Raw genomic sequence first — 24,731 nt, 5'->3', positions numbered from 1 at the left:
CACTGGCCAACCAACAAAGTTGCAGTAAGTCACAAGTTCAGTGAGAGAGGCCCTATCTCAACAAAGAATGTGGTATCAGAAGATTGCTGGAGTCAACCCGACTTCACACACACGTGCATGGGCAAATACACCCCTCGATACACATTCATACTACACACATAAATCATGCTCTGATAAGTCTATCTTATCAGTGAGATAAATGGCTTCATAGAAAGGTCAGAAACGTGGCTGTGTGCACTCTCATGACTGATGGTGAAGCACCATCCTCCTCTGCTAACTACTGTTACTGTTACTGTTACTGTTACTGTTACTGTTACTGTTACTGTTACTGTTACTGTTAGCTAACTACTGTGGCCAGGGTTAGAAAATGCCATTCCTCTTGACGCTTTTGAGAGCAGAAAACACACTCACATACCTCTCTTTATGCACTATTTTTATCTTGTTCTATCTTTTTTATTATTGCTTCTGTTCTCCTATTGCACCCTAACTTGTAAATCAACACTGTCAATGGGTATGCTTGTATAAGAAACATATGATACTGGGCTTATAGCTACTATCCTTGGTTTGGATCATCAGTGGGGGATCTTAGGTTAATCCTCTCATGGACTACAGGGGATTACTCTACAGTGAGCTTTAAGGACTTAGTTTTAATACTGGGGAAAGCAATAATGCCTGTATCATTGGATTGTTGTTGAAATTAGATATGATAATGCATGTAAGGCTATTTGCAAAGAATGAGGTGATAAATACAATTAATAACACTGTAATCACCATAATTTTAAAGGAGAATTATATTATTATTGTGACCATATTAAAGCAAATGAGTGATTGAGTGAATTATTGGTGCTGTCATATTTAATTTGTATAAGAATTATTCAAACCTTTAAGATTTTTCTGAAATACCAAAATATGTGGGACTGGAGAGATTGCTCAGTGGCCAAAAGCATGTAACTGCTCTTGCAGAAGACCTGAGTACAGCCCCCAACACCTTCAGACTGCACACAGCAAGCTGTAACTCCAGCTCCAGGACATCTGAAAGCATCCTTTTGTCATCCCAAAAAAACTTCATTTACATGCAAATGCTTTCATGTGCATATACTCAAACAAACAAAGAGACAGACAGACAAACACACACACACACACACACACTTGAAAATAAATATAGAAGCAAAGACAGACAGGAGCATATTAAGCATTTACCAATTTACTAGTGTGATAATGCTGTTCTATTACATTCCACTTCATGTAGGTGACTCTGTGTCCTCAATTGTTAAGGAAAGAGCTTTCAGAGATGTAAACTACAGCGAACAACCACCACTGTGATTTATTCAAGAGTGTCCTAGAAAGTTTGTGTAGGAAATCCCTCAGGATCCACAAAGCCTCACTGTTCTATGTTGCAAAACAGGGCTAATAACAAAAATGATGTGACCTCATTTTGCTGTGGTGAGAATTAGAGGAGGTAAATTCAAAGGGCTTGACCTACACTAGGCATATAGCAAGTGCTCAATAAATGATAAAGATCTGTGAGCCCTTGCACAGCCTGGAGATTCTCAGCACAGCTCACTTAGGAGTTCACACTGCTCTGTGGGGAGGACAGGGTTCTTCAGGAGACTGCTTTCTGAGGACAGAAGCCCAAAAGAACTGGAAAAGAGCAAGTGGCTGATGAGAAGGCAAAGAATCTCCACTGACACAGAATGTCTTCAGTGATAATCGGCATTGACAGGAAAAGGAAATCAGGGGAATTTATGTGACAGTTTAATAGGGTTCTGTGAAATATGATATTATTTTAAAGTTTGCCTGAGTAAAGCAGACAGCATATAAAGGTGACTCCAGCTGTAAAGAAAATGGCCATTGCACTTTAAATTCTGGAATTTGCTCCTCTTCTTCTTTCCTGGGTTATGCAGAGGGCTGTGTATTATATTATGCATACCCAGGTACACATGCTGTGATACAATCCACAGTCCCCAGGAAGATGAAGCATGAAGCCAGCTCGGTAAAGCATAGCACTTCAAACTTAAATTCCATACTCAGAAATTACCATCTATTTCTTTTGCCCTATCACTGTTATTTTGTTCCATGGTCTCTGTTCTTGGACAGGAAGGAGGATAGGGCTGCAACAAGGATACATCCAGTAAGTTTTAGATTTTCCTCCAGGCAACACACAAACCAAATTACTAGCATGAAGGATGGAGACAGGGACTCAGGGTTGGCCTTCAAATCACCACTGTCTAGAATGTGTAGTATAAGGGGAAGGAGGAATCAAGAACCTTTCAACAGGCAGCATAAGACATAGCAGCCCCTGTCCTATGAGACAGCATTCTTCGTGGTGGCTTAGAACTGGTTAACTGACTAACATGCCAGAGACAAGCTGCACTAAGATGACACATATATGAAATATACTTGTAAATTGTCATACAAAGAAATGTAATAAGAAATGTGATTAAAACCTAATAGTAAAGTGGAAGAAATGGCTTGACAGAAAAGGCTATTTGCCACCGAGGAATGAGGGTCTGAGTTTGGCTCTCCAGAGCCTCTATAAGGCCAAAAATGGTAATGTGTTTCTGTAATCTCAGGGCCCCATGACAAGATGGGAGGCAGAGACAGGAGGACCCCAAGGAGCTTGCAGGCTTGCTACACTGACCTATGCAGAGAACAGTCTGAGATCCCATGACAAATGAGGTAGAAGCTAAGAATTAACCCTAAGGTTATCTTCCAGACCCTATTGCTGTGTGGTATGTGCACTTGCAATCATACACATGAACACATACACACACACACTTTTAAAAGAAAAATCTGATGAAAACCGAAGTACAAATGGAGACTTGTCTTCATGGACCAAGAATAAGAGCACTTTCATTTTGGGTGTCTGGTGCAGTTACTTGGACCCAGCATGCTATTATGATGGGCCGTGAAAATTATCACATCTTTAACACCTCGTATGTTCTGTACTGCCTTTGGGAGTCTGTTCCAACCTCTGAAGTGGAGAGTGCCACAGCCTTCCAGCACAGAAGGCTTCATGGTTCCTAGTAGAGGCATGGTCCTATGTGGCTGTGTGCATTTCATTATAAATTAATACATTTGATTGTGATTTGAAACTCCCTCTCTTGTGACTTTAGTCCACACATGATCAAGTCCATCTGAATAATTCAACAAGATCTAGTTTTGCAAACTGCAAAACAGCATTCATCTGTTTCCTCACTGTGGATGTGATGTGACAAGCTATGTCACCCTCTTCCTGGTGTGTCTTCTACTATGATGGACTCCATCTCCTCCTTAACTTGCCTTTAAGTTTCTTTCTGCCAGGTATTTGTTCAGAACAAGAAAGTAGCTAAAAGATCGCTGATTTCTGCAGTGAGATACTTACAGCTGATCCCGAGGCTCCTATAGTATACTGCCTGGATGCACTGTATTTGCCAGAGGGCTTACAGATGACACTGACAGTTAAAATGGGTGCTTGGGTGGATGAGCATGTTATAGAAACCTTCTAACCTTAACACTCAGGAGACTGAATCTGGAGGACTTGGCTCCAGACCAGCCTGGGCTACACAGTGAAATCTTGTTTCAAAAACAAGATAGATTATTGGGCCATGCTCTATCCGTTCCCATTTCTGTGATAACTGGAGGCTAAAAGCATGGCTAGACACTCTGCAATGGTTGGAGACTAATGGTCAGTCTTATATGCAGTGGAGAGTTGAGACCCCAATAAATACTTTGGCACCAGAGGCTTGAAAGAATGTTTCTAGGTAGCAAGACTTTGTGACATGCCATGATAGAGAGGAGGTAAGTCATCCAGAGGCCATAGGATGGAAGCAAAATGTGAATTCTGCTCAGAGACTCCTCCTTTGGCTGCAATTTGTACTCTCCATACAGTAAGTTATTTCTGTCTACAATAACCTACTCAAGAAAATTCCCAGACCACAGGTGTTTTGGGAAGCCCCACAAGTGGTAGTTGTTATCAGAAGGAAAGTTATGTTGAGTTTGCCCTTTCAGATTTTCAAACTCGCTAGCTCCCCCTGTTGATGACATTTTCCTAGCATTCACCCATTTCTTATCCAGCTAACACCTTCCTCGCTTTCAGCAAGTGATCTATCACTGAGCTATATCCTTGCAAACTGACTTCCTGACTCTGACATCCTTGTGACAAGATCCCGACACCCTTGCTGCTCTTTGTTCCACTGAACCCCTAACTTGGTACCAAAGATTAACATGCATGCCAGATTCTCAGCTAAAATGTCACCTCTCTCTAGAATAATTTTTTCATCTTCCCACACAAGAAAAAAAAAACTTTAGATTAGATACCTTAAACAGGCAATGCCTGCTTAGACTTGTCCTTATACATAGCCCACTGCTTCCTTTACTGCAGGTACCTCTGAGAATCCAAGTGAGTCATAAGACTCTCCTCTTCTGTTCCCAACACACACTCTGCCAGACACCAAATGGATACATTTCCTTGTTGATTGTATTATTTTCTCTAATTCTCTTCCATTTGTAGCTTCTGTATCTGATCTTTTTACCCTTGCCTGCTACTAAGTAATCTACACAGTATGGGAAAAGAGAAAGTGTGGGTCAGCCCAGGTTTCTACAGGAGACCATGTCTCTGCTGCAAAGGGACACCACTGTGCTCAAAGCACTACCCTTTCATGGGATACTGTTTGGGGCACAGGAGAAGTTGACTTGATGAAAGAACAGTGGGGTTCATGGGCACAATACAATTCTACAAGTGCACAATGTAATTCAATACTTAGGGAGATAGAACCATGCTCATATGTGATCTCACAGTGGCCCCAAAGTCTTCCTGGAGTTGGCAAACTAGAAGAAGGACATGGGTTGAGTCCAAAGTGTCTGAGTATGGAGAACTCATGGCAGGTTCCAGGGAGAAAACCAAGGACCAAGCAGTTTTTGGATCAGATGACAAATTCAAGAGCTATGACTCCATGGGCATGGCTCACTATGCACTTGGCTAGTTTCAAAACAGCTTATGATGAAGAGCCATTTCACAGATCAGAATACTGATGCTAGGAAGCAACATACCTCTGGCTTAAGGTCATACAGAAAGTATGATGAAGATAGGACCCCATGATAGACAAGAAGTACTATACCCTCCACATTTGTAGAGTAGTACGGAGACAGGCATATGCATGACTGGGGACACATTGACACAGTAGGGTTGACAGCCCTGTGGTAATCCTTTGGCTGGACAGAAGCATCGGGCCATGGATGTAAGGCAGAGAATCCACAAATTGTTCTCTAACTCAAATCACTGTCACCTCTGCCAGAGGGCCTGTAATGGCGAAGCGGATAAATCAAAACAACACATCAGCACCCAGGATGTCTTGAAGGTCTGCCTGGCTGCCCTCAGCTCCTTCCAAGTTGTATTACTTTTATGATATTTATATAAACACGACCATTAAAGCCAAACAGGCAAACCTCTAGGGCATCCATTAAAATGTATATGTGAAACACAAAATTACATTTAGCTTCATCCATTCTATAAAACATCAGCAGGTGTTTCCTCACCATGATGCAAGTCTTATTCCATTCAAAATACCAACAGATGTCACTACATTTGGGGATATTTTATTAGAGAGGCATGTCGATTAGAATTGAAGAAATGTGACTTATCTTTCCAGCATTGACTCTGATAACTACTGTGACCTAACCCTCAGTGAATTAGCACTGTGGATTTTCATTTCTAACTCTGAAACAATTCCAGGCCATGGTAGGAGGCCCAAAGCAATGCCTCCCCCGTGAACCACAGCTGAGAGCCATTTCTCGTCCAACAGTTCATGCTATTGGCCTTATCTAAACCACATGTAGCATAATTATCTGTTATTAGCAACTAATAAACAGAAAGCCTTGTACTAAGCAATTTACACACACAATTTCACTTAATCCCCACCATAACAAAGAGATTTACTGCTCTACTTTAAGCAAAACAAATGGCTGATAGGTATTAACTGTGCTCATGGAGACTCCTTACAAACAGCACAAGAACTTGAACTTCGATGGAGAGATAGCTAAGGGACTGTGGGTGCTTGCTGACAAGACTAGCACCCTAGTTCAATCTCTGACTCCCTCAAGTTGTCCTCTGGCCCCTGTAAGTGCATAGTGGCACAAACATATCCACACCCGTACACATACAAAAAAACAACAAATGTGAGGAAATATAAATGCATGTGTATTTTTAAAAATAACTTAAACCCAGACCTGACTACAAAACTCAACCTCTATTCAGCCCTACATGTGATTTGGCTACAGGTTTTCTTCCATTGCTCCACTGCTTTGCCTTGTTCGGGCTTTGTGATACCCCTAAATCTACTTGAGTCTCTTTTTTTTGGGGGGGAAGGGAGGGAGTGCTCTTCTGGCATCTATTTTCATTATGCTGCCTGTTCTCCATGAATTCCTATCCACTGAACTCCCCTTCCCACCATCTCCTTGTGCCTGCTGAGGTCAGAGACGGATTTCTGGCATACAGTCCTTCCCAGCTTCCCTGACTCCAGTTCCACTGGACCTGGGCTTTTGTGGCAAACCTATTCCTACCCCTGCCCCCTCTCCCACTTGGGACCATTTCTGCTCTGTCCCAGCTCCTGCCCCAGTATGTCAAGGTTACTTCCATGCCCAAGGGAAGAGAGCTTCTAAATGCTGGATAGGTGCCAAGGCCTCTTTAGAAGAAGTAATTAATCACACTATAAGAGGCATGCACTTGTAAAACAAATTACACATAAAAATTCAGCCAGAGAATTTCAAGCGGAATATCCCCAAACTTCTCCGAAGGATGTGTTGTGTTGATTAAACCACAATGAGTTAATTAGGTGACTGTCCATAAGGTATATTTATAAAGGTAATGGCCCATTAAGCTGCACATGATTTAAAAGTGATGTGAGGCCAGTTCCAAAACTTCTGAATGCTTTGACCATTTAATTACATGCCAGAGAGGATAAATTTAAGAAGAAAAATAAGAATGGAAAAATAGGAGTCAGCATTGCAAGGTTGGATCAGTTCTGCCCAGCGCTTTAGCCAAAACTTACTCTTCTGGAACCCAAATCCTGGCCTTATCACCCACAGCAGCTGGAACACCCAGGCTGTGTGGGCAGCAAAGACAGGGGAGAGTTCTTTCCCACCACAACTACCCTGCTACTCATAGACTGCTGGGCTCTGGTTCTTGGCTTTTAGATTTCTTCAGAGAAGCCTTTGCAGCAATTAGAATCTATGCAGGCAGACTGGGGTGGGACCCAGAGCAGCCTTGCTCATGTATGTGATTTCAGAGATACCGTTTCCAGCACATGATGTAAAAGAACATTTACTATCATGAGATAAAGGATCAAAACATCTGTATTTCAAACCCAAATGCACATATAGGCATGTATATTCATTGGTGTGTGTGTGTGTGTGTGTGTGTGTGTGTGTGTGTGTGTGTGTGTGTGAGCATATAGGAGAGTAGTGGAAGGGGAGGACAGGAAATTGGAGGAATGGTGATGAAGAGACAAAATAGAGGTGAGCAAAATTTCATATGGGAGCCAGAAAGAAGAGGAGAGGAAAGAAGAAATGGGGAAATATGCATCTGTTCTTGCACTTGAGGCCAGGATGCAAAGCATTCAAATGACACCATTCTTAAGTGAGCTGGGCACTCTCATGCCTGACACTAGAAGAACACTGCCTGCATCTGCTGTAAGTTACTCACATTGTACCCAGACAAGTGACAGGAAGTAAAAACCTACCCCATAAGCCAATCCTCCCCAACATCAGGGCCCATTTGAACAGAAGGAACAGCTCTCTTAGGAGAAATTCCCAGCAGCTGCAAATACATCCTCCCTGAACTTTTCTTGGAAATGCTGAGACAAGGGCTGGGGAGAAGGGATCATCAGTCATGTCGGAAGGGTGCTTGGACTCCTCCCCTTGATGGAAGTGGTACTTCTAGGTTGCACACTAGAGCTACTCTGACAAGAAGGCTGAACATTCTCCTACTAGAACACCATCACATAACATCTATTTCCCTATCACATCCCACTAAGGCTGTGCCCGAACGCTTCATATCTGCAGGCCTGCGAAGGATAGAAGGGAAGTATCCAGGGCCATTGCCATGCACCCCCATGTAGGATGGCAACTCCACATTAAAATCTTTCCTATATGATGCTTATCTCCTATGTTCCTATTTCTTCAGATGATCCTTTTTTAGCCCTCCCTGAAAAACCATCCTGACACTATACATCACACTCCCATTCTTCTGCTCCTGAACTGGAGCTTTATTTGTTCCCACTAGTTAATACATAACTGGTTTTCCACAGTCTCCATACTTTGAAGACCATCTGAATATTTGAAATCTCATGGTCCTCTAAATTCTGGACTTATTCAGTGCCCTCTGAACATTTTAGTGCTTATTCATATCTGTGGAGCCTTATTGTAGAGCTACCATATCAACCCCTGACGAATTGCAGGTGATTTAAAGATCTTTTGCCTAAGGTGCTTTGGCTAGGAGAAAAAGGAAAAATTAATCAGCATCACAGATAACTCATAGCAAAGCAGAAACAACATGAAATGGAAGCAGAGAGGAAGGGATGATGGAGAATGTAAAAGGCCAGGCTGGGATCAAAAGGCCATGCTATTCACTTAGCCCACAGCTAAAGAACAGGAATAGTGAAGTTAAACACAGCTTGAGAAATGGACCAGCATTCCTGATGCCTATCAGGTAGCAGTAGCAGTGAATATCCACCCCAAACCACATGAGAAATTGCTCAGGATGTCCAATAGCAGCTTAATGTGCAGAAAATTGCTCTAATTAACCAATTTAGCTGTACTCCATATGTTTTGATGTATAGTATTTTCATTGTCCTTTACTTGGAGACATTTTGAGATTCCAAGGTGAGTACTTAATGAAGAATTAAGTTTCCAAATACTTTTATGATTGATATGAAACCAAATTGCCTTCTGCTCATAAAACCTGCTATTGATTCCATGAAATTGCCTGAGGATTTTCCTTTGTGACCTAAACTATGGTTAGTCTGTACAAGTATCTTTCATGACTGTGGAATTTTCTATATTCCAGCAACATACATTTATTTAAATCACTCACTCTGTAAATCTGTGTGTGCCTAGTAATTATCTCTGACTCGTTCTGTTTGCAGATGTATACTAATGCACAAGGCTTTACTTGTCACCATTATCCCGGTGGTTAGGCTTCCTTTAATTCTCTTTTATTCGAGGCTGTTATTACTTCACAAACTGGCATTTGCTTGTTAATTGGGAACTTTGTCTTAGGGTCATTGCTATCTCCCATTAGCAGGGAGTCAGAGGGAGTTCGTCATTAATCTGATAATTTCACCCAAAATAGTTGACTTTAGCCCAATGATACTTAATGACCTTACTAATTTTTAAGTATGCCTATTTCAACCAACTTATTTGTGTTTACTAACTTTAATTTTCTTTGCTCCTTTACCCCATTTCTGACCTGTGTGCAAACCAAGAGACTGACATATTATGTCCTCTTTCCTTTCCCTATTAATTTCAAAATGATATATTCTTGTGTCTGCATTTTAGTCGTTATCATAATTATAATAAGTATACTAATTCCTCTGAGCAAAGTTTAAAATCCCTTACAGTACTTCCTGACCCCAAATGTGTCAGGAATCTTAACACATCTGAAGAAGTTGTTAACTATAGTCTGGTCTTCTTAGCAAGACTGTGTTTATCACATAAAATTATGCATTTATTTAACAGACTATACATAGCATAGTTTTTATCATCATCACTACTTGAGTATTATCTTTTAATAGCTATTTTCTCACTGAAATACACATGCAAACATGGAAAGTTTGGTTCACATTTTAGATTACTCGCTTACAGATATCACAACTTGTCACTGACCACTTTCTTTCAGTCTAATTGTTCCTCTCTCTTTTTTCTTGAGTACATTATAGTCTTTTCTTTGCCTACTGATGTTTCAACTCAGTGATCAGAGTTGAATACTTTGTCTTGTTTGCTACACAGGATATACTTGAAAGATTCTGTTCTGCTTTACATTCTGTCAAATTCTCAACTATTTTTTTGTTTATTTCTTTGTTTTGTTTTTTCTACTATTTGCTACCAGCATTGGTGAAATCTTATTAAGAAAATGTTGGAGAACACAACACATGGGAGAAGGTCTAGGCCCTGCTCCAAATGATAGGACAGACCTTGAAGACTCCCCATAGAAGGCCTCTCCCTCCCTGGGGAGCAGAAAGGGAATGGGATGGGGGATTTTTGGAGGGAACAGAGGAGGATGGGAGGATGCAGGAGCTGGGATTAATATGTAAAACAAGCTTGTTTCAAATTAAAATTATATATATATATGCATATATGTATATATATATATATATACAAACTTCTCTTTGCAAAAGATGGAAACCACTACAGAAAACCATAACCAATCAAAATACAGAGTTGTAAATTCTAGTCCCAAAGATACACCCACAAAACACTCTTGCATGTAGATCATTGTAGAAGAGGGGACAGAAATAGTCTAATAGCCAGTTGCTATGAGACTATATCTCCTACAAATATCAGTAGCTACACCAATGCAGTATCACCAACATGGCTACATAGTCATGACCTAAACAAGGATAATATAAAAAGACAGCCTAATAAGAGGAAAAGCTTATGGGGCCTCAACTCTACACAAAGAAGTATAGACAATTAGAGAATGCTAAGAGCAAGAGATATAGTCTTCCCCAAGAAAGAACACTTGATCCAATACCAAAGGGTCAGCTCTGAAAACATCTACATATCTACATAAAACATATATTAATAATATATATACATATGTGTATATATACATATACATATACATATATTCAAGAAGAGACTGCTTACAGATGCAGGAAAAAATTAGGGAAAGAAAAAGTATAATATTTAATTGAAGAACTAATTATTTCACTATCTCTTTAGAATAGTTCAAGTTAAGTCCACTTTCCTAAAGATGGTTCCTTGGTTAAGTGGTTGACCTAACACAAATTGAAATGTTAGGATGTCAACCAGGACAGAGAGTCTGTTCTTCTATAGGAGATTTTTTTTCTCATCATTCTTTAAAGAAATATACTACCTATGTTTTAATTTATATGATTTCTAATAATTTTTCATAGCCATCTAGTTTTGCTCCTTTTCTTTCATTTTGTTTCATATGTTTATAATTGGAATTATTCCCTCATTTACGACTTTAAGGATCCTCAATATAGCAACTTTAAAATCCTCATATGAAATGTCATATCGCTGAAACTTTCATATTCCTCTTATGAAATTTTCATATGCACCGTAAGTGGATTTGTGGCTTTATGACTGACGTTCTTTGCTATCTTTCTTCCCAAATACTCTGGAATTTTTATTTGCAGATTCATTTTGAAACTGTACTTTTCTCAGTTGTTCTTTATGCTTTTCTCCCCTCTGCACCTGACATGTGTAACTAGTATTTGTTGTCATTTGTCACCAAATTCCCCACTCAGGAAATATTCAAGGATTCCGCATCTACATCTCATATTAGAGCTATGACACCATTATCATGGTCCTGGTTGCTTCTTTATATTTCTGGCTAAAGGCAATCTAAGGCCATAGACTTCTTGACCAAATCTCCAAGCACTAAGCCAGCATTGATTAATTTTTTCAGTGTCATTTCTATTGTGAGAGGTTAACAGAATCTACTTCTAGCCTCTGGCATCAAGACATGAGCCTGGCTATAGACTTCCAACTCCTACAGGACAACCCAGGAATGACAGCACACTAACTATAGTCTCTATCCTCAGAAAAGTCATTGGATCACCCCTTGCTTAGTGCTGTGGACTCTGTGTGTTTCGCACTAAACTCACTTTAGGTCGTATTATTATTATCATTATTATTATTATACATATTTGTATTTATATCTCTGTGTCTTGTGTTTAAAACATTAATAAAGACTCTAAAATGCCTCTTTCTTATATATTCCCTGTAAATGAAGGAGGCAGAAAGGAAAGGTGGACATTGCATCCTAAGGACAACAAGCCATGGATTCATCTAATTCACCATACTCATCTTCTTTCTTCTGCTATTAGAAACTTGACTTTATTCGGTGAAGCATTGGCTTCCCAATTTCCATTGACACGACTCAAGTGCACATGATTACAAGCACAAGAACCTTGTATACTCAATCATCTCTCTCTACCAAACAAAGTGAACAAACCCAGTATCTGTATCACTTTGCCATGAGGAAAGTCTAATACCTTCCTCAGCCTACCGGTAAAACATGCCCTCTCTTCACAAAGCAATTCCTAATAAGTGAAATCAAACTTGGATCTGTAAAGAGAGCCGATTGTCTCTTTACAGATGCCATACCTAAATGAAACCCACTAAGAGTGGAGAACAGCCAAGGGACAGGAAGTCATTCCATTGTGATCAAATTGTTCAACCCTTTGATAAAAACGTATCTAAATGTTCCCATTCCCTGAAATTCTAATTCACAAGTCCATCTGCTTTCTACTCTACTATAGGTGGGTGATGGTAAGTAGATCCACATTCACTGTTCAAATGTCCTGGTAAGTTCTAATTCAGACCCTAGTCACCTACCTGCCCTATGTTTTGATTCTAACACCATTCTGTGGTAGTCACTGAAGTCAGGTTAATGGACTGCCTTATGCCTCAGTTTCCTGGGCTATAAAGCCAGGACTAACAAAATAGAATTATGCCATAAAATTCTTAAACTCCATAAATGAATTAATATTAAAGATCCTTTGAAACTGCCTGACTCACAACACATCCTGCATTTGTTGAGTCTGTAATGTTGTTTCTCTCACTAATCAAATTTTAGTGAGTTTGCTTAAAAGACCAATTTTCAGGCATCATCTCAGACTTAAGTCTTCCTTAATTTATGAAATGTGGCTGACTGAAGAAGGAAGGGGGCTGTGTCACTGCCTTTGCTAGATAAATTTCTTGCAGACAGCTGAAGATAAATCCTGAATGTAGCATATTAAATCAAGAACCTGAGCAACTTTATGGAAATTCTGCCAGGCTTAGAGACACAAAGCACTGGAGTAATATTAGGTGTCTTTCTTCACAATGTGCACAGGATCTACTCTGCTTAGATTTGAGTTCTCAGGGGGAAGAAAACGATATTTTTTTTGAGGAATTATGAAAAGGCACTGCAATCAGAGTCCTCCATTATGACAAGGATAAAATATCAATTTTTGTCAGGATAAAATGAAGCACAGATTGGCCCTGATAGGGAAAATTAAATTTCTAGCCTCCACTTGATTTGATATTTATCACTCCTTTACTCCAGAAATGTTCTGTCGCAAAACATTAAAAAATTTTTATTCATCACACACCAAACAAACTTACAGGCTTTCAGGAAAGAGCAATGGCAAAATGGATATGATTGAGAGAAAAATCAAAGGGCAGAATAAGAAAGGAGGATAAAAAAAAACAGAAATAAGAATTTTAAAAGACAAAAATAGTAAGAGAAAAAGTATAAGCATGGGTCCTAAGGAAGAAGTTAAAATCCTATTGCACACTCTCTAAAACAAGGCTATCCAGTCAATATCAAATCACCATTGCAGGCAGTTGCTAGGACAACCTCATCCCTCCATCATCAGTACCAAATACAGAGAGCTGCAGTGAGTATAAAAGTGTTCATCACTTCTTCATTGTCAGCTTTCCTCACCCGACATTTTAGGATCAGAAGCAAAATTCTAATATACACAAAACCAATATTTTTATCAAAACCATTCTGATGATCATAAATTGTCTTTAACAGCTAAGTTGAAGCTGCCTAATGTAAGAAATAAGAATAGTGTTATGAATATTAATGAATCAAAATTTAAATTTTTCTCAACTCTCTGGAAACAAATGGAGTCTTTGTTTTAGTTATCATCTGTCTGTAGAAATGACACTTTTCTCATTTACAAGGTCAGCTCTGGAAATGAAATCAAGTCAACGACACATATACCAGAGACATAAATGAGCAAGTCTCCTTTGGTTGTCTAAACACTGCCATTACAAAATAAAACAAACGCAAAATCATGAAAGGTATACTGTACTGGATTAAGACAAGATCTGATATCTACTTAATGTGCTAACAAACTGTTCAGCATAAATAAAGATCAGACCTTGTTATTGACAAGGCAGTCCTCTAAATAGCTCAAAGAATAAGGAAAGTGGTGCCAAGTAGTCCTGTCTTTAAGAGCTAATAAATTCCTTGAGACTACATATAACTACTAGGACTACATATAACTATAAATACTTTGCATTTATTTATTCTGTTATATGTACACATATTTGTGTGTACATGTGTTTGTCATAGTACCGTAGAAATCAGAGGACAGCTTGTAGAAGTCAGTCCCCTCCTCCTTCCATATGATTTCTCGGGATTGTCAAGTTCATAAGCATGTTATTTTACCTGCTTAGTGTTATAATTAGACTGCAAAGTTCTTAAAGGAAGTTCTATACAAAAGTACAATGTAAGGAATGTGGGATTTCAAGCAGGGAGCAGAGATAAGTAGAGAAGATATTTTCAGATGCGAAATCTGAAGGACAAAGTTCTAAGCAGAGGCAGGGAGGGGAGAATTGGGGTTCTAGATTAAAGCAATATGCATGCACGAAAGCAGTGAGCAACAGAACATCAGAATTCTTGAAAATTTGTGGGGGCAAACTCTATAGGCTCAAATATTTATAAATTCTGTATCTTTGGTGATTAGTACTGTGATTACTAGATTATAAGAAGAGTGCCTACTTCAAAGTGTTCTTGAGGTCACAAGTACAATGCCTGATGGGTAATTAGCATTCAAATCATTATTATGATTCACAGTTGTAATACAGTGGGAGTTAGATCATAGATTATAGAGAAGCATGAATTTCAAAGTGCACTTGATTTCTTCTTCAAAGGAAATCCAGTGATGGAAACTAGAGTGGACAATCATACCACAGAATGGATATTCTCGTTGGAGAAAGCTGCCTGCTGGCCTGAGAACTATCAGTCGGTACATTGTAAAAGTTAAAGTGGGAGGTAATCAGCTTCACACTACAGTATTGATAGTAGGAAAAGAAAAGGAAGAATTTTTTTTTGAAGAAACCAAAGAGTGGATGTATGGGTAGGTTGCTGATTATGCATAGAAAGGGAGAAATCTACTCTGATTGCAAAATTTTGAGTCTGCATTGTGTGAACAGGGATAGTATCAAGGAGGAGAACTAAGGTGGTAGCAGGATGTAATTGGAGGATGAAATAGCTATCAATTTAGTTTCACAATGCTCCATGGAAGTACTTACAAAAATCTTTCAGGGTTAACCAGAAGTCATTTGGAAAAAATAGCTTAAGCTTAACCTAATAGTTTAAAATACAGTTGCATACAGGTCTGAATCTGGGAGAACACATGGCATAGCAGAAAGAATAAATGTGAAGATGAGAATGTTGGTAGAGAATACTGCCTAGGGAAACTGCAGTTGAGAAATGCAACATAGACTAGAAAGATGTCCATCAGTGTATTGAGGAAATTAAGGCCTTCTAGGAGCTGAGAGAGTATGTTATCATCTGTGGAAGGGTCATAAAGAATGCACAGGGGACAAGAAAGACATTGAACTATGATGAAAAGATTAACTCACAATTCAGTGATGTGGCCACAATATCAAAACATCTAAATATATAAATCAACAGTTACCATTCTGAAGGAAAAACCAGACATCCAAAAACAGTAGGGGACTTCAGTAAACACATACTCTTTAATTGGATTAAATGTCTTTATATGACATTTAATCTTTAATATGTTTGTCTTTAATGAACAAATCATCAGAACAGAATATTTATAAGGAAAAATCACAACTGAACAGCACTCCAGGCCCCATTGAATTTACAGATGTATCTAGAACATTCTACCTCAAAGGATGTACCATTTTTTTTGTGTGTGTTACACATGTAACACTCTCCAGTATGACTCACATATGAAAGGCATAAAGCCAGCTTAAGCTTAAGACTGAAATAATTTTGACTATGTTTTTTTCTGAACATTATGGAATAAAATAACAGTAAAAACAAAAACAGAAGAATCATGAAAAATTTGACATTTCAACCCATTGTAGCCAGAAGTCTATTTATGAGTAAGTATCATTTACTTGTTTATTTGTTCTTTTTATTGGTACTGGGGTTGACCCAAGGCTTTACATATGCTCAAAAGGTATTCTGCTTCTACAGGTGAGGTGAGATAAATCCAAGCAAGTCCTGTCTAATTTTATTTTTAATTCTGATGACCAGGAAAATAGATTGTTTGTTAAAGTATAGTCAGTAGAAACATTGTACACAAAAAAAAAGAAAAAGAAAGAAAGAAAGAAAAGAAAAAAAGGCTAGAGGCTATGTGTATATACTTGTTACTCTGTTACTCTGGCACTAGAGAGATGTAGACAGGTGATCTCTAGAGTTCTGTGGCCAGTGGCCTAGTCTAATCGGCATGTTTCTGACCAGTGAGAGGCCTTATACATGCACATGAATACACACACACACACACACACACACACACACACAATCACATGTATGGTGCATGGACATACAAACATAAAGAGAAAAAAAGTAGATGGTATCTGAGGAACATTACCCAAGATTGTCCTCTGTATACATGAGTGCATACATAAGCACACACACACACACACACACAGAATATAAAATATGTTTTAATATACAACTAATAAATTTGCCCAGACAAGATTACAAGTTTTTGTGTCACTACACGCAGCTCTTTTGTTTGTTTGTTTGTTTGTTTTATTTTGCTAAGGATTCTAAAAACTTAGGTCTAAATGCATACATAACAAGTATTTTCCTGCATGAGATTAAACTCTTGGCCTTCACAACATAAAAAAAAATAATAATAAATAAATTAATTAATTAAAAAAAAAAAAAAAAAAACGTACTGGAGTCTCCCTGCCTCAGAATCCTGAGTACCTTGGACTAGGGGACTTAACATTATCCCAGATATATTATGACTTTTGATTCTACCCAAATGGAACAAAATGAGTAGCATGCTATAGATAGCATTAACAATAACATGAACTGTCAAATACCATGTTATTCTATGCACCACTATGAATTATATATGGTGAAAATATGCAAGAATTGAGACTTCTTTTCACTACAATGTCAGTTTGCTGGAGAGACAAACTTTGTCCATATGGATATGATGAGACCACATGGAAGCTTAAGTGGACATTGATAGCCCTTAAGATCACCTCAATAGCCACATAGGGGAATATAAAACTCTCAATAGTAGACACCATACATTATTTTATTCAGATATATGAATCTTTACATTCATGTGTATCTTTTGACTGTGAATAGCTTTGTAAATACAGAATTTTAGCTTTTCTATACTGTGACAAATTGTAAAGCAGACCATGACCTACATATATTATAAATATCCATAACATCATGATATGTTGCTCTCATTTTCAAAATTTCTGGGCTATGTGTTTTATATGAGGTTTTTTTTTTTCAAATTGTCAGAATTTATAAGAATCCATGTCTAAGAAAACTCACACAGTAAATTATCCTACAGTTGTGTATTGAAACATAACAATTTTGGAACACCCTTTATATCAGAGAGGAACTAAAAATCAGAATTTTTAAATATCTTGAGAAAAAGGAAAATAAAAACACAACATAGCAAGATTCGATGGAACACAGAAAAAGCAGAAGTACAATGGAAGTTTCTAAGCATGAGCATGCCCATGATAAAAGAAGAAATATCCCACATAAACAACTTAACGTTACACCTCAAGGAGGTACACAAAAGAAGAGACTAAGCCTGATATTATCTGATAAAGTTATAAAGAAGATTAGACCAGAAATAAAATAGAGAACTGAAAAATCAATTAAGATAAAAGTAGGATTGTTCTAAAGCATAAACAAAATTGACAAACCATTAACTGTTGTGTTAGGAAAACCAAAGACTCAAACACATGAAATGACAAATGAGAGTATATTTTAATAAATTCCTTGAAAGTCTCTTAGACTATTAAAGCAGTTGCCAACAAGTTGGATAATCTAGAAGAAAAGGCTAAACTGTTAGCCACATGCAACTTAGTGCACTAAAATCAAGAAGACACAGAAGGCTGGCCATGGCACTGCACACCTGTAATCCGAGGACACAGGAGGCAAAGGTGAGACAGCATGTGGAAAGCTGGCATGGACTGAAGAAAGAGAGCCTGGCTCAAAAACAGAGCAAAAGACACAAAGAGAAGTGGGAAGAAGAGGGAGAATAAATAGAAATACAGAACGGACAAACATAAAACAAGGAAACTGAATCAATGAACCAAAACCCTCCCTGGCACCAAAGAAAAGCCCAGGAGAAGACAGACATAAGACTCAATTCCACCAATATATTGGAAAAAATTAAAATCAGCTTTATTAAATTTTTCTAAAAATTGAAGTAGATTACATTTAAACCTAACTTATGAGACTAGTATCATTTGGAAACCAAACCAAGATAAAATTCCTAAAAGGAACAGCAAAAAAAATGCTATAAGTCAATATCCTTAATGATTTCTGATGTAAAAATACTCAAAATAATACTATCAAACTGAATTTAACAACACATTAAAAGCATCATACATCATGACCAAATGAGAGTTATGTCTAGTACGCAAATATGTTTCAGCAAACACAAATTAATTAATGTGATGTTCTACATTAGCTAAATGAAAGCAAAATATATAATCACACCAATAAAGGATGAAAAATATTTAAGACAGTTAACATCTATCCGTAATTAACACCACCAACAAAACACATAGAGAGAAATTTTAACACAATGAAAGCCACATATGCAAAATCACACAGAAAACCCTGATCAATGGAGAAAAATGAAAATTCCCCTTAAGATCAGATAAAAGAGAGGATATCCACTCATCGCTTCTGTTCAGCATATTATAGAAAGTCCTAGTAAGATGAATTAAAACCACAAAGAAGGAAGTGATACTGTATATGTTCAGATGATCTACCCACCAGGATTAATATATATATTCTATAGATGAGCAATAAACCAGAAAAGGCAATTAAACCAGAAATGTTATTCATGGTAGTAACAACAACAAAAAATAAAATATTTATGGATACATTTAATCAAAGAGGCAATTTTTTTTTCTTTTCCCATGCCCCTCATCCCATCCCATTCCCTACCTATTCCACAGGGAGGGTGAGGCCTTCCAGGAGAGATCATCAAAATCTATCAAGTCATTTGGAGTAGGGACTAGGCCTTCCCTTCTGCCTCTAGGCTAAGGGAGAATCCCTCCATGGGGAATGTGTTCCCTAAATCCTTTTTGCACCAGGGATACATCCTGGTTCCACTGTCAGAGGTCCCTTAGACTGCCCAAGCTTTCTAACTGAGACCCATATTCAGGGGATCTGAGTCAAGCCAATGCTGGTTTCCCAGCTATCAGTCTAGGTTCCATGAGCTCCCCCTTGTGCAGGTCAACTGTCTCTGTGGGTTTCTGTAGCCTGGTCTTGACCCTATTTCCTTATCACTCCTCCCTCTCTGCAACTGGATTCCAAGAGTTCGGCTCAGTGTTTAGCTGTGGGTGTCTGCTTCTGCTTCCATCAGCTACTAGATGAGTGCTTTAGGATGGCATATAAGTTAGTTATCAACCTCATTATCAGGGAAGGGCATTTAAGGTAGCCTTTTCACTGTTGCTCAGATTGTTAGTTGAGGTCATACTTGTAGGTAGGTCTCTGGACATTTCTTTAGAGTCAGTTTTCTCTTCAAGCCTATAATGGCTCCCTCTGTTATGGTATCTATTTTCTTGCTCTCATCTATTCGTCCCCTGACTCAATCTTCTTGGTCCCATATGTTCTCCTCTCCTCCCCTTCTCTTTCTCCTAACTCCCGCTCCACTTACTGCCCCTCAGCCCCCAATATGCTCAGGAGATCTTGTCCCTTTCCCCTTTTGTGAGGGACCTTGTATGAATCTCTTAGTTTCCTCCTTGTATACTAATTCCTCTGGCGGTGTGAATTGTAGGCGGGTGATCTTTTGCTCCATGTATAAAATCCATATATGAATGAATGCATACCATGTTCCTCTTTTGTGACTAGGTTACCTTACTGAGGATGGTTTCTTCAAGTTCCATCCATTTGCCTGATGTAAAAGCTTTATACTGGACACTTACACTAAAAACTTAACACTGAAAAATCAAATTAAATATGACAAAGATTAATGGAAAATTATCGCATGTTCATGATTAGTGGTATTAATACTGTTAAAAAAAATCTGTACACTCCATGTGACCTGTAGATTCAATGAATTGCCATGAAAATTCCCCAAATATTTTTGCATAAGAAGGTATTGAATTCACATGGGACCACAAATACCCCAAATAGCCATGTTAATCTTATAAATCACAATGTTAGAGACAACACACTAATAATTCACTCTTTTATAAAACTACAGCAGCTCAAAGAAAACCAGCATCAGTAATGACATTGCAATAGCATTTCAAAATGTAAAACCTTGTAGAGAAATGAAACAGAATTTAGATGTTAACACATAAAATCGCCTTTGATTAATGTAACAGAGGTACCAATAACACATGAGAAGTCTCTTCAATGCAGAATCCCAGGAACTAGATACATGATGCTGGATATCTATGTGCAAAATAAAATAGGGGAAACATACATATCAGACTAAAGTTTTAAAATTATGAAAAGAAAAAACTTGACACTGACCACACAATAGCATTGTGTCTTTTAAATACCTCTAAATCTGAAAGACAAATAAGTTACTTCAAACTAAAAATTTTTGTGACAGAAAGGAAACAATGAACAAAATGGAAAAAAGCTCAAAATATAGGATGGGAGAGAAACACTTAAATGCTTACAAATCATATATTATATAAGTGGGTTACATCCAAAACATACATATAAACAACAAAATCATAGAAAATTTTAAAGCCTGAGTTTAAAACAAGCTAAGTTATTTCTTAAGAGATTGCATATAAATGGTAATCAGGCATATGAAAAGAAGTCACTATTGATAATTACCTGAGAAATGACATACAACTTCGTAAATGTTAAAATGGCTACTCCCAAAGACAATGACAGTAAATGTTGTCAAGGATGAAAAGAAAAAGGGAACCCTGCACACTGCTAGTAGAAATGTAAACAGGTATGACATTGTGTATATTTGTTTTATATTATATATATAAAATGGCATAACTGTTCCTCAACACATTGAAAATAAAATGACCTGAAGAAGGGGAAAGGAACAAGATCTCCTGAACAAATTGGGAGTGGGGTGAAAGAGGGGAAAGGGAGTCAGGAGAAAGAGAATCAGTGAAGAGGAGGGAAGAGGAGGACATGGACATGAGAGAATAGGAAAATTGAGTCGGGGAAGAATAGAGGAGAGCAAGGAAAGAGATACCACAATACAGGGAGCCATTATAGTTTTAAAGAGAAATATGGCACTAGGGAAATGTCCAGAGATCTACAAGGATGACCCCGCCTAACATCTACCTTAAATGCCCTTCCCTGATAATGAGATTGATGACTACCTTATGTCCTTATATGCCAGCCTAGAGCCCTCATCCAGTAGCTAATGGAAACAGAAGCAGACACCCACAGCTAAACACTGAGCTGAACTTCTGGAATCCAGTTTCAGAGAGGGAGGAGTGATGAGCAAAGCGGTCAAGACCAAGCAACAGAAACCAACAAAGACAACTGACCTGAACATGGGGGAACTCATTGACCCCAGACTGATAGCTAGGAAATCAGCATAGCACTGACCCAGATCCCCGAATGTAATGTTAGTTAGGAGGCCTGGACAATCTATGGGGCCTCTGGTAGTGGATCAGTATTTATCCATAGTATACAAGTGGATTTTTGAGAGCCCATTCCACATAGAGGGATACTCTCGGCCTAGGTATACTGGAGAGGGCCTAGGCCCTGCTCTAAGTTATAAAACAGACTTTGAAGATTCCCCCATAGAAGGTCTCACCCTCCTTGGGGTGCTATAAGGGGTGGGATGGGAATTGAGGGGACAGGGGAGGAGGAGAGGGAGAGGAAACTGGGATTGACATGTTTAAAAAAAAAAAGTCTGTTTCTAATTTAAATTTAAAAAATGCTAAAAAAAAAAGAAAGACCTGTGTTTATTGATCCCACTTCTGAGTATAGGAAATGAAATCCGTGTCTCTATACTCCCATGTTATGGAAGGTCATTCATAAAAGCACAGGTATTGAAACAATAGATATACTCATTAATGAAAAAAATGGATATAAAAATGGGACACATATAAATGCATAGACCATAATCAGCAGCAAACCCATCATTTATGGTATTATAAATAGAAGGGGAAGGTATCCTAATTGACATAAAACACAGGACAACACTCAGTGACCTCAGTTATATGTGATATCTTTAACATTTAAAAATTTAAGAATCATATAACAAGATAGATGGCAGTTGTCAGTGACAGTGAGTGAGGAAAGTGGTCAGAGGATACAAAAGGCAGTTGAAATAAAGTGTTTAAGTTCCAGAGATCTGGGGCATGGCACAAAGTGGAGAACAGCCAATAACAGTACAGATACTGTGTATTTGAAATGTACAAGAAAATGGTCATTTTAAATAGTCACATAACAGAAACTGCCACTTGAAATGTAGCCATATTAACTAGATTGACTATAGTAATCATATTTCACAATGTGGCCATATATTAAAGTATCATGATTTACATCTTAAATATACTGCACACAATTTTGATTTAAGTATACTTTAAGGAAGCTGGTGGTAGACATATCTCAAGATACATGTGTCAGGAGTTTAAGGAGTGAAATGGATTTGGAAAGTAGAAAATACTGGGGATATATTTCAAACAAGAATACATGTGGTAGCACATTGGAGAGAATCATATGATATGTTGAGTGAAAGAAACTGCAACTGGAAAAGCTACTAGAAAGGTAAATTATAAAGAGACAAACCCAAAAATGTATGAAAGGAAATGGGAAGAAGACTCATCCCAGGAAGATGAGTTAGACTTTGTGAGCAAAGGTCTACTTTTACCCTGTGGAGGAACAAAATGTGTATAGAAAGCAGGAATAAAAAATAAATAAATAATTCAATGTAAGAAAGTTCAAACAGAATAGTTTCTTTTTAGTTTGAGGTAATAATGAATTGCAAGATGTGGGTTATAAGCACAAGCCCATTCCACTCTCCCACCAATTCTATTATTCTCCATACAGTATCCATGGCAAATGATCACTCAGCCTTGACTTAATTATCCCAGAAGACACAGAATTCATTATCACATAAATTAGTTAATTCTAACTTGAACTGTTCAAATCAAAAGTAAGTTTTCTGTAACCATGACAGCTTAATCCTACATCTACCCTCTGAACTGAAGGGATTTAGCAAATTCTTCAGCATACACCTGAAGATAAATGATATCCCAAGTTGTTCCTTGCTTCGAACAAAAATATTCTATAAGCCTTTAAATATTCTCTCACTTTAATATTTAAAATGATATTTATTTATGCTCTTTCCCACCCTCTCTCTCCACCCACCTCAATGACAACAAAAGAAAACATAAGGAAAAACATAACTAAGGAATATTGAGAAAGAAATTGTCTTCTTCAAGGAAGATCCCCTTAATTGGTTATCCAACATTAAAATGTCAGTCCTAAAAGCATATATACACATAACATTATAGCAACTAAGCAGTTTGCAGTTTTGTATTTTGAAATATATATGTATATACATATGCACAAAATAGCCATATACATATATGTATGTCACAATTAATGAAAAAAGGACCAATTTGAAAAGTAGCAAGGAGGGGTTTATAAGAAGGGCTTGGAGGGAGGAAGAGGAGGGGGAAATGTTGGAATGATATTATAATCTCAAAATTTAAAGAAATCTGATGATAGAATAGGCTTTTTTATAAGGGCTGAGAAAATGGCTCGGTGGATAAAATTCTTGCTGAACAAGTTTGAGAGCCTGAATTCTAACCTCATAAATACATATGAAGCTCTAGCACCATGGCACACACCTATAACTCCAGTGCTGGTGAGCCAGTTGAATCCAGCCAAATAACTAAATTCCAGGATCAAGGTAAGACCCTGTCCCAAAACTTGAGAAAGATACCTGATTTTGGTGACTAATCTCAGTTGTCAAATTGAGACACTTGCTAAGAAGGAATGAACCTCAACTGAGGAGTTACCTCCTATAGATTGGCCTGTGTGTATGTTGTGGGGGTACATTTTGATTGCTAGTTGATGTGAGGGTTCAGCCCACTGTGTGCAGTGCTATCACTAGGCAGATAAACCTGGGATGTGTAAGAAGGCTAGCTGAAAGAGTGTCTGTGAGGCAATAATCCTCCTTGGTTTCTGCTTCAAATTCCTGTTGCTGTTCTAACTTTCCTTAGTAATCATCTGGAGGAATAAACCAAATAAACCCTTTTCTCTTGAGTTTGCTTTGGATCATGGTATTTATTATAACAAAGAGATCAAGTAAGAATGCCAATGCTGACCTCTAGCCTCCAAATCCACAATCCACTCATGAACACATACAAACACATGAACAAACGGACAAAAATAATCTTCAAGATTCAAATATAGAGTATTTTTAAAAAGCAATTGGTCTAAGAGTCCCTAGCTATATAGTGCTGTACTAGCACGAGACTGTTGCAGGATGCAGCTACATTAAGGGCAAAGTGGGAATCTGTCCAATGCATGGCACATCTCCCTCTGGCCTGTGAAAAATTGGCCTTGACTCCTG

This window comes from Phodopus roborovskii, unplaced genomic scaffold (assembly GCF_943737965.1).
Source record: "Phodopus roborovskii unplaced genomic scaffold, PHOROB, whole genome shotgun sequence".
Lineage (NCBI taxonomy): Eukaryota > Metazoa > Chordata > Mammalia > Rodentia > Cricetidae > Phodopus > Phodopus roborovskii.
Note: the sequence above shows the minus strand (reverse complement) of the source record.